The sequence below is a fragment of the Geospiza fortis genome, unplaced genomic scaffold (genome assembly GCF_000277835.1).
Source record: "Geospiza fortis unplaced genomic scaffold, GeoFor_1.0 scaffold161, whole genome shotgun sequence".
Lineage (NCBI taxonomy): Eukaryota > Metazoa > Chordata > Aves > Passeriformes > Thraupidae > Geospiza > Geospiza fortis.
In genome coordinates, this window is record NW_005054375.1 from 2,787,381 (window position 1) to 2,798,753 (window position 11,373).

Here is an 11,373-nt window from a genome sequence, read left to right on the forward strand (position 1 = left end):
AAAATGTATATACAAAAAAGATATTTCATACCTGTAACTAGCATAGGAGAAGTTCAGTCATTTTTGACTAAAACTGCAGTTATATTACCTACATCCATAAGTTGTTGGAAGACCACTGCCTTTTGGAAAAATTATTTACCTTGTTCCAAAAAATAAAAATCCAACAATAGTTGCTAACTCACTCAAATATAGAGTGTTTCATGTTTCTTTCAAAGCACATTCGGAAACCTCCAGTGATAGGCTCAGAGTCATAACCCAATATTTTATATTGGAGTTAAAGTTCACTAAGAATGAACTCAACTTCTATATTTCTTGCCTACAGTGAGTTTTCAGTTATAAAAGAAGAAATCCTGCAATTGCATCTTCTTTGATTTTGCTTTCTTTCTATTTATGTTTTTAAACAGCTCTAGTGCCAAAACAATTATAAGCAGAAAGTTGAAGTTTGACCTTCATTGAGAAGTACCTTTGCTCCTGTGAAAATTGATTTTGCTTTGACAAAGGGTTTCTGCAAATTGCAGTTCTGAGCAGTTCTTTATGTAAAACTTTAATATTTTTTGTCTGACGAGTGAGCAGTTCTTTGTGTAAAACTTTAATATTTTTTGTTTGACATTTGTGGTTAAACAAATTAATGACAATTATGATATGAGGCTTTCTGAGATAAAAGAGTGATGCATTTCCACGTAGCCTTCTCTATTTCAGCATGTGGTTTCATTGACAGTTTTCTTACAATTCCAGAATCAGATAGTTTTTTCTGTTTCTTTATGGCAAGAATATAAAATGAGGATACCAGTTGCTCTCACCTTTGATCTAGAGATTTCTAGTCATGCAAGAAAGGTAGAATTTTAGATCTGAAATGTACCACACAAAGTTCCATACAGGTTTTGAGTTTCAAAGAGATTTTCAAAGACTGTTGCAAGGCTATTCATAACTATCACTTACACAGGAGTTCAGTACAAGTGTACAAAATAAAAATATTTTATTGTCCACATTACATAATTTTCTAAAAATTATTTTATTTATCTTTTAATTGATTCAATTCCTTATCCGTTCCATGAGTAGCAACAAAAAATACCTCTGTGAATGAGGAAAAAGTGCCTTCTGGCCTTCTTTTCTTTCATATGTGTGTAATTGTCATAATAACTAGCCTGTTAATGAGTGCCAAAGAGAATACAGATCTATCTGGGTCTGAATGATACTACTATTTTCACTTGTAAATTTGATATTGAACACTGATATAGAAAAGGTGTTTATAGAAACAAATGCCATTTATAAATATTAATGAAGAATAGTTCAGCATGAACAGCAGAAAACAAAATTCACCCTGTCTGCCTTTCTCCCTGACTGACATTAAGAAATGAGAGCTGTAATATTGAAATAGGCTGCCAGAAAGACTAAGGTGTCTTTTATGTTACTTAAAACAGTGAAACAAAAAAAAGAAAAAGAGGTAAATACCTGAACATTCTATTTCAATGAGCTTCACTAAATAATTTTAGTGAATGAAGACTTTACCTGCTTGTTGAGGCTCTACTTATTCAAAGAATCATAAAACCATTGAGGTAGGAAAAAACTTTTAAGATAATGTAGTACAACTGTTAAGCCAGCACTACCATGTTCACTACTAAACCAAATCCCCAAGTTTCACATCCACACATCTTTTGAATGCTCCCAGGGATGGTGCATCTGCCACTCCCCTGGACAGCCTATTTCACAGACCACCCTTTCAGTGAAGAAGTGTTTCCTCAGATCCAATCTAAACCTCCCCTGTTGCTTGTTACCTGGGAGAAGAAACCAACCCCCACCTGGCCACATCTTCCCTTCAGGTAATTGTAGAGAATAATAAGGTCTGTTCTCATCCTCCTTTTCTCTTGGTTAAATAATCCCATTTCCATCAGCTGCTCCTCTTAGTGCTTCTGTTCTAGACTCTTCTCCAGCTCCACTGTCCTCTTCTGGACATGCTCCAGCCCCTCAATGCCTTTCTTGTGGTGAGGGACCCAAAACTGAACACAGGATTTGAGGTGTGGCCTCCCCAGTGCCAAGTACAAGAGATCAAGTTTTGATTTTCAACTACAAAGATGAGTTTTGATCTTCTGAATAACTATCTATTCCAATTTGCTAGAAACAAGTCAGCTCAAGATCCTAACCCCTAAACATGGTAGGTTTGATCATAAGTGATTTGGATTAGATTGAAACGGGTAATCATGCAAGAAAAACTTATAGCAAAAGCTTGATAATTTCAGTGTGTGTAAGTTGTACTTTTGGTTTCCATGTTTTGATGCTCTTAACTTGCCTACATGTATTTTCCAAAAGCAACTTCCTCAGAATCTGATATGGATGTTTATTTAAACAGCTGATAATCTATTTTGCTCAACAAAAGAACAGACACAGCAGCCTTCAAAAGAAGTTGATTAATTTTTAATAACGTGTCAAGAGAAAGCAAAATTCAGTAATAATGCCTGCATATGACTAATACTTGTCTAAGAGATATTATTGCAGGATGTTATTCTAAAATACTCTGAATAGCACCACTGACACTACTACTCAGCACTGAGAGCTCAATCAGCTGATGATGGAATAGTAATTCCTTTGATCTGATTAGCACTTAGAGATGTATCTTCCCACTTATGTTTACAAGTAACTCCCTTCTTTTTCATTGATGGGGAAATAAGCCATTAAAAAGTCAAACAGCTAGCTGAAGAACATAGTGGAAAATGTGGCTCGAAGAGGGAACAGGATCATGAATTTGGATGTTCAGGCTGTAGCAATTAAGTGTGTCCTATTGGACATATTTTTTTACAAAAAGCCTTGAATACCTGTGTCCAAATTATACAAACTTCCCACAGCTATTTACTCCATGTGTAGAGAAAAATTCTTCATGTCTTAATCAATGAACCCACTGAGACAACATGAAAAATTATTAATCGGGTTGCTATGTTATATAACAAATTTTTCAAGGTACATAAAACACAGATTTTTCTTTTTAAAAAGTTTAGAGACCAGGATGAATTTAGGACAATCAGTTCTAAACAGTAGTGGAGATATTCCCAAAAGCAAAAATGTTCTCCCATATTCAAGGCATCATGTCCTATTATCTTCAAACTTGGAAATAATGTTTCCTGAGGACAGAAACCATGTGCAATCATTAGAAAATAAAAGTCACAATGCAAGTGAAAAAGAAAAAAATATTATTTGTTGATTTTCTGTCACAGCCTGTCAGAGAATTAGGGCTTCAGGGGCTACAAGTCTTTATAGGAACTTCTTTTAGACAAGGAAGGCCATTATTTAAAGTTGAAATTAGAGAATAAAACAACTAAAAGAAGAAAAATAAAATAATTTTTAAAAAGGCTACACCCAGTCCCCTCCAAAAAAAAAAAAACCCAACAAAACACCAGATTAGATATTTCATATTTTATAAGTTTTATACAGATTTCTTCTCTTAGTTTGTCAAGGCATTTGTCTGTCTAAAAATCAATTTGCAGACACTAAAACTGCTCCAATGGAATTTCCTGTGGCTTATCTTTCTGATTTGTTGGAATCCAGTAAATTTTCAATTGGAATGCTCCCTTTGAATCATCTCCCTGTGCAATACTAGAGCTGCTTGCTCAAGCAACCCTGGCAGATTTCTCATAGAGCAATGCAAATTCCCATTGCAAATTCCTTCTTCAATTAGTGCAAAGGGAAAGGACACTGGTGATGTCCTGTGATTTCCTTGCAGTCCTTATGGAAGGCTGGGACATATCACACAAGATTTACTTACATCAAACAATTACTTCATAGTATCAAAAATGCAAAAGTCCATTGAATGGTGCAGACTTTGTCAACACATAATTCTGTGGAGGAATGCCACAGCAAATCATTGTGATAAGGCTAGGAAACCTAACTTTTTGTGGTTTACAATAAATTATTGCTGTTGTTCACTAAATCTTGGAGTGTTTCCAAAAACTGCACAATTCTGGCATGTAAACATCACAGTCCTGAAAATTCTCTGAATTATTTTAGACATGCAGACTTAACCTGAGAATAGCAGATGCACCCTGAGCAGCTTTTTAACAGCAGCACAGACTTTGTGACTGTTTCAAAACTAGCTTCAGAAAATCCATATGAATATCACTGTACTGATAATTTGTGTCCCATCCTCGCTTTTTCAACCTGCTCATTCTTTGAGATCTGTGTATCCCAGTCAAATATAGTGAAATATCTAGTCACATTGTGTACTTTCCTTTTTGAGATTAATTTGGTTTCTACAGAATGAATGACTAAAAGAATGACTAATCTGTCCTTTTTCTCTATTATAATGCAATATTTTTCTCTCTTAATATGAATTTCTTTGTGATTATTCCATATTTTTGTCAATGTAATGGACAGTTACAATTTGTCCAAGACACATAGCTGTTTTTTTTAACAAATCCTTTTTAATACTTCTAGTCTTTAAAGCTACACCAGCATTTCCCCCCTATTTCTCTCTCTCTCTCTATTTTATTAAAGCATCCACATTTTTAATAAGCTTTCTGCAGACTTAACTACCTCTTCCCCCAGGAAATAATTCCTGTTCTTATGCCCCAATGATTTATTTTAGTGTTTCCATGGAATAATCTTGTAGACGTTTATTCATGGCCAGTGAAGTCAGTAATGTGTTTTTAACTGCTCCATCCACCCCCATATCAGTGCAGAATATTATTAACACCTGTATTTCTAGTTATGTACATATTTCTTCCACATCAGTTCCACTGCATTGCTCCCTTAGGAACAGACTAATAAAGGTAGTGTAGTGTTTACAAATTCTAAGAAGCTTTTCTCATATGAGCTTCCTAGTGATAAGCTAAATAATAAATGAGCATGACCTTTATGAATTTGACTTGGCTGCATTTCCTGAAGAACTCCTATGCTCTTTATTGTGTCCTGATTCCTCATGTCACTCCAATCTGAGCTCCAGCAGATAAAGCAAAGTCATATGAACTACAAGAGCAGCACCAGATATTGCCGTTCTTACAAATGCCAGACCAGTGAAGGTGAGTGAGGTTAATGCCTCCAACTACAGATTTGAATGAGGCCTTTTAAGTAAGTCTGAGTCTGTGATGAACAGCTTGCTGGAATTATTTTTTTTCCTTTGGAAGAAATTTTGATGCAAATCAGAAGGGAGAGTTGAAATTTCTGTATTGCAATTTTTCGCTCTAGAGAATTCATAAAAATCAGACTACAAACCATTGGCTCAGTTGTGATCTTTGCTACAAGTCCAGCTCACAGTCCCTTATTCCCCACAAAGTTTTGTACATTTGTGGTGAATTAAAAAATGTAATCCCACCATACATACAATTCTATATCTATCTTACTAAAAGCTATAAACTTCTTTTAACCATCTATGTATAAAGATAGTTTCTACTTATATAATTCCTGTCTACCATATGTTTCATCTTGGCAGTCTTGTTATTTAATTTTAGATTGTGTAGTTTCATAGTTATTGACAATAAATTATACATATACCTCTTTTTGACTATTTGTTTTTCAAACATACACATATATAGTAGAAAACCAAGAAATGTAATAATAATTTACCTTACCTTTATTCTACTTCTGACAGATAAGAACTTATGTAGCTGTAACCCAGATACTGTACATACAATACTATCACATTAGTAGAAGTCAGCATTTTGTGAAGACTGGTGCACCTCTCAGAGAAGTGACTGACAGGCTGTAGACTGTTTATTTTTATTATTTAACATACTATGCCCTAGTAGACACATGTCATGTAACAAAATGTGCTATGCCTTTAACTTCCATCAGTAATGGGTCATACACCAAAAATGCCTTTGCTCCTATCTACATTTCATTAAGCTAAAATCCATTTATCTACAACCACCTGACAATTATTAAAACCCCAGAGAATTAGTCAATAGTCTTTAAAATAAAAGGAGTCCTAAATAAATTTTTCTTAGTTTTCTTAGCAGCTGATGCAGTGCTGTGTTTTGAACTTCATACAAGAATAATGTCAATAACGCACTGATACTTTAGCTGTAGCTGAGCAATGCTTACCCTTAATCAAGGACTTCTCAGTTTCCCATGCTCTGCCTGTGCAGGTGCACAGGAAGGCAGGACACAGCACAGCCAGGACAGGGCACCTGGGCTGGCCAAAGGGACATTCCACACCACAGAACATCAGGCTCACCAAACACTCTGACAGGGTTGTCTGGGGGCCGTCAGAGATGGGCTGGGGATTGCTCCGCAAGTGCTGCGCAGCTGTTTCTCTTGGTGTTTATTCACCATCATCACCTTTTCATTACAATTTGCATTATTACTATTGTTATTTTTTTGTTTCATTTTTTTTTGTTTTTTTGTTTTTCTTATCATTACTGTTAGAAATAGTATCATTATATTTTATACTATCATTCTATTTTATTTTTAAAAGATTATTGACCACTCTTATATCAAGCCATGAGTTTGACTTTTTCTTCTCCAATTCTCCTCCCCACCTATAATTAATTCCTGGCTCAAATTAAACCATGAAAAACTTGATTAAGCTAAGAAAGTATATTGATGATTGAAGAAAAATGAGGAAAATACAAGTGAAATATTCACTTTAAGACTATTTTCCTCTTTTGCATGGTTTGATACAGAACTGCAAAAGAATAGCAATAAATGAGTAAATAAATAAATAAATAAATTTATGTGTTTTCTTACTTTCCTCCATGTACTCCCTGATAATGCAGTTTTGTGCCCTCTTCTGACAAATAGTAGTTCTTAAACTACCTAGGTTTCTAAGTTCAGGAGTAATGTCTACACAATCAAGCTTGACTCAGAAAATAAAGTCCAGATGACATAACCATTATATATTAAAAATTTCACGAAGTAACATTTTAAAGAAAAAGTCCTTTAGAAGGCATCATTAAGAGAAATTATCTCAACTGACATTTTCCATGAAATTTTTCAAAATGTGATCAATTGCTAGACTGAAAAAATCACTGAAAATTGTTTTCTCTTTGATATATATATTGTGATTTGAGGCAAATAAAGCATTTTTCTAAATTTCAAATTTGAATTAATAATTATGTACAACTAGTAAACTCATTTTAATTAGTATTAAAATGTGTTATTATTAAAAGTAATTTCTTACTACAAGAAGTTCTGAAATGGGCACAGGGTCGAAAAGAAATGCTGTTACCTATCAGTGACTGGTTTGAGGCTTGTCACAGCATAGCCACCTTTTAGTTTCCTCTCTGTTCAGTATAAATCAAGGTAAAAGTACTGATGACAGTGGTTTTATATGGACTTACAGATGCTGAATATCTATGCTTTTTGCAATCAGAAAAGGCAATACATTAAAAAAGATGTTCTGAACAGTACAAGTCATAGAACATCATGCAATAATTGTGGTTACCTCAACATTTTTCTTGTGGTCCGTCTTTTAAGATGTCATCACATTCACTCCCATTCTGTTTTATTCCATCCTTTCTGTCCCTTTCTGTTCTGGGATTTTCAGAGTGAAAATGCATAAAATACCACATACTTGGAATACCGTTCAGTCCTGATCTAGATCGGTATTTTTTTTTCTGGTGACTACTTATTTCTCAGTGTAAACTTCACCGATGAATTTTCAGTCCCTCTCTTGCTGTGAAGGCACACAAATTGTAGAAACTAAAAACATCTTTTACACTCCAGGAGGTTGTCTCAGTTTAAAACTAGTATTTTTACTGAATATCAAATCTTGAAAAAAGCTTATCACCAAAATGAATATACTTGCTTGTTCTTTTTGTATGGGAAAACCCTCTGTAAGGCAGTTAAAACAGCAAAAGAATGCTTTTGTCAGAACTCAGTGTCAGTTTCTTAAAAAAGTTAATGTACATACAGCATATTAATTTCTTTTACAACATGCACATCATACCACATTCTACTACCCCAAATGCAGCAACAAGTCTCTCTTTTAACAAGTTTAACAAGCACTTGAATAAAGTAGAAAACTTTTCCTTCTAATGCACGTTGGCAGGGAGGCAATGCTCTGACAATAAGGAGTTCTTTTTTATGCCAGAAATGTTCAGGAAGAAAATGTGACATTTAGCTACAGAATAATAACCACGAAAATAAAAACTGCATTCACAATTGCATTGCTACTAGAAATTGATTTTCAAAATTATTATAATGTAAAAATAAAGCTAAAACAATAACCAGCAATTTTATGCACTATGTCAGCATTCATCAAATATTTCACAACAATGAATTATTTAAAGTTTAATATTTAAAGTTTCTATAGACTTTTTTGGAGAATAATAGAAAATTATTCAATAACAGAAAATTGTTAAATATAACAGTGAAAGAGATTGCAAATCCTAAGAAAAGTTGAAGGATAATTATAGCTCCAATAAATATTAATTGTGAGTTTTTTCTTTTAATCAATTAACAACTGGATATCAATTTACAATTCTAGGACACTGAATAAATATTTTAGGCCTTTAAAAACACAAGTAATTTTTGATAGAATTACATAATTTCAAGATGCTTACTATGGAAAATAAGTGCCTAAATAACTTCTAAATTTGGGTGTCTCCATTTTTCCTCATTTCTTTTCTTAAATCCATCTTAAAACACCAAAAATTAGAACTATAATTTCCACCATCATAATGTGTCAACTCCTTCCTTCTGCTGTGTTACTGAGAAATCCACATTAAGCAGGGATAACTAAGGTTTCAGCAGCACATGTGAAAGCTTTGAGTGTTTTCTCAGAAGGAATGTTCACACCTAATTTCTGTTTTTCTTTCCACTCACCTTATAATTCCAATTACAGCTCTGGAGAAGAGATTGCAACACATGGCTGATCAATTCAGAAGGTACTGGCAGGCCAAAAGAGACATGTAAGTGATGCTTCTTTTTACAAAAGTGACCCACATGCAAGTGCATAATAAAACAACAGTAAGATTGTAAGTGATCTAAAGAATAGCAGAAACATTTTTCAGAATGGCATTTTATCCTTACCATGTTTCTCTCCATGACAGCTCAGTAGTCTGTCATGTTAATTGTGTTGATGACTCTTGGGCAAGTGCCCCCATTGTATTTAACAGATTGGTTCCCAAATAAACAACCTGAGGTCAGAGGTCTGTTTTCATATCCTACAAATCTACTCTTGAAGTTGTGTTTAATTTTCATTTGCATGGGCAAAACCACAGGACAAAGAGCAGAGATTAAATTGAAGGAAGTAGTTTAATAAAAACAGCATTATCTCAACAGTATTTTTACAAACTGTGAGTGCCTATGAATAATTAACATGTTTTTCAAATCAAGTCTAACCAAAACCAAAACAAATCAGCACGACCTAGATTACAGTTCAAGAACATTTGGGGTGTAATCTTTTGGGACTCTGGTCTGTTCCAGAGCACTTTAAACTCTGTTACCTTTCATTCTTTCCTGCTGAGGATGAATCTGATCTCTGACACCAACAGCTGCTCAAAACATTTTGAGCTCATTATTTGCCAGTTTAATCAGTAACATCAATGCACCACTGGACCCTGTGCAGCCCCACATGCCACGATCCTTTCTTTGTCCCAACCCAAGTCTCTCTAAATGGTGCCTTCATCTTCTTCATGTAATTTTACCACAGGGCTCAACGGGTACAGAGGTCCTCACACTGGCCTTCACAGCACACACAAATGCTGCCTCAAGGATTAAGGCATTTTTCACAGCAGACTGTTAAGCGTTGTCATTCTTTAACCTTCAATCTCTTTTCATGCTTACTCTTCAACTTTTTAGAGCAGTAGGTCATAAAAAAGCTTGAAGCTGAAATACTGCCTTAAGCTGTTTAATTGTGATTTTAATGGGTCATTGTGTTTTTAAATTTGCCATGTACATAGACTAAAAAAAGAAGAAAAAAATTCTAGAAATCTCTTATAAGAAAAGTTTACTTTTTCATATGGGGCTATGCTTGGAAGATCTAGCTAGAGAATGGTATGAAGGAAGTGGCTGAGGGAGTGAAAGACAAAAATGCTTCAATTGCCATAATGGGTGCCTTTCCTCTGGAGAGCACAAGTGGCTCACATGGGGAACCTTTTCCAGGGGAAGAAGACTGGTTGTTGTCCTAAGCAGAGGATTTCTACACAGTGCTATCAAGGAGCCAAGTTGCTTATATTCTGCTAAGTTGTTACTATGCATCTTGAATAAATTATTCTCTAAAGCAAGGAAAGGTATCCCTTGATGCTGTTACACAACTTAGAGCTTTTTTCCTTCTATTTCAAAGAAAGCCCTATGAGTCACTTGCATGAAACCACATTTTTCCAGCTTATTAAGGCTTCATATAAAGAAACTACTGCAGAACAACTAACTGAAAATAGTTAATCTGAACTGAGTTAAAAGATAAAAGAGGCATTTATTTGCCTTTAAGTAATGAGTTCTTCTTCAAGGCTTTACACATTCATCCCAACAAACAATATTTCTTTCAATTCCACATTTCTCATAAAAAAATCCATCTAACCAAAACATTTCCATTTCTTCTTCAGTTTTTAATGTTTTAATATATTTATTTAAATACATTTATTTAAATGTATTTCTGTGTACATAAATTGTTTTAATATTGTTCTCCATTCCCATTAATACTTGTGTAATGATAAAGAAATTATAGAAATTATAAGAAGGAATTACGGCAAGGAAATTATAAGAAAGAAAAAGGGAGGGGTTTGGGTTCTTTTCAGATCAATATCACCCAGTCCAAGAAGCAGGAATTTGGCATATAGCCTCAATTTCTGTAGAGCCTCATGGATTTCCACATTTTGCTGTGAATACAGAAAATATTTCATTATTCTAGTTAAAACAATCTTTTTCTCAGGAAGAGGAAAGTTTCTTATTGAAAATAAAATAATTAAAAAATTTTAATTATAATAAGGTGAATGTTACATATTCTTCACCACAAAAAGTTATTAATATTCATCACCGTTTATTTTTTCTTGTGCTATATTTTTTCTTGTACTATATTTTCTTGTACTATATTTTTGTACTCTATTTTGTTATATAATTTGACTTCGATTGCAGCAAAAAGCCTCATTTTATATTATATGGTGTTATTCCAGATTGAGGATGGGTACAATTCCAAAGGAGAGTCAAAATTATATACTGGAATCAAAATTTGCCTTTTTGGCATTCACAGCTGGATGAATCTTGAAAAGCTTTCACAGCTGACTGAATTCAAGGGCATCCTAACATATGCAGACACACAAACTTTTTTTTAAGGGAGAATTTTAGTAACTAATTCTGTAGGTCAAATCAATCTCCCTCTGCTGGACACACACTATGTGATCCTGTTTGGACACTGCATTATGACCCTGCTGCTCTTTTGCCTTTATTGAATGAAATAAACTGCAGTTTTCAAGAGCTGTCACTTTGTCTCTCTCCCCCTCCCTCTTT